The sequence below is a fragment of the Apaloderma vittatum genome, unplaced genomic scaffold (genome assembly GCF_000703405.1).
Source record: "Apaloderma vittatum isolate BGI_N311 unplaced genomic scaffold, ASM70340v1 scaffold7931, whole genome shotgun sequence".
NCBI lineage: Eukaryota > Metazoa > Chordata > Aves > Trogoniformes > Trogonidae > Apaloderma > Apaloderma vittatum.
The window spans coordinates 78,694-79,593 of record NW_009698538.1 but is presented as its reverse complement, the minus strand read 5'-3'; the positions used below and the strand labels follow the sequence as shown (position 1 = coordinate 79,593).

Sequence of the window (900 nt, the reverse complement as noted above, 5' to 3'; positions counted from 1 at the left end):
AGCAGAGGTTCCTCTTGTCTAAGCAGCTCCTCCACATGCACCACTTGGAAGGACACAACCTGCCCAAATGCCTTCTCTGCTGCAGTGCAATTCCTGTGTTTCACTTACGGTAGCTGCTCTGTGTGTATGTATCCCTCAGCTCCTGAGTTCAGGCCAGAATACCTATATGTCTTCCTTCAGGGTAGTGGGTAATCAAGGCTCTGTCCTATGAAATAATTCTTGGCTTTAATCCTTGTCAGCATCCCAAGGCAATTGGTGCTGCAGAACTTTGCCAGAGGAAGTGCAAGTGGCTCTCTGGGCTCCCACATGATAGACATCCCTGCTCTCTGTCAAGCAGTATTGTCTCTTATCATATCATAGAATGGCCTAAGCTGGAAGGCACCTTAGAGATCATTTTAATCCAGCCTCCCTGCCAGGGACGCCACCTCTCGACTAGATCAGGCAACCCATGGGGACTGAACGGGAATCGAACCCGTGACCTTAGCGTTGTTAGCGCTATGCTCAAATGACTGAGCTAACTGGCCCCCTAAAGAAATCAGCATCCACCCGAACAGGGACTTGAACCCTGGACCCTCAGATTAAAAGTCTGATGCTCTGCCGACTGAGCTATCTGGGCTCCTAAAATGGGATTTTTTGACTTGTTTCTGCCTTCAAGCAGGAGCCTGAAACTCATCGCAATGACGGTTTAAGGCTCATCCTTTCCCCATCCCACTGTTCAGCACAGATGGATCCAGTTATGCTTCCTGAAGCCTCAGCAACATGTGCTGTTCCTTCGTGTTGCTATCGCTTCCATCCCTGGAAGCCCGAGGCACTGTGGTTCTCTCCAAGCCTGGAGGCCCCATGCCATTGTCTAGAGTCATATAACCCAGACCCAACCAGGCAACTGTCCCTCTTGCTGTG

General features: G+C 50.4%; 1 non-coding gene across 1 annotated transcript; it reads right to left on the bottom strand.

Moving 5' to 3' along the window:
- Nucleotides 1-543: 543 nt before the first annotated feature.
- Nucleotides 544-616, bottom strand: TRNAK-UUU. Its single transcript has one exon. It is a non-coding gene; the product is annotated as a tRNA-Lys (tRNA).
- Nucleotides 617-900: the final 284 nt, after the last annotated feature.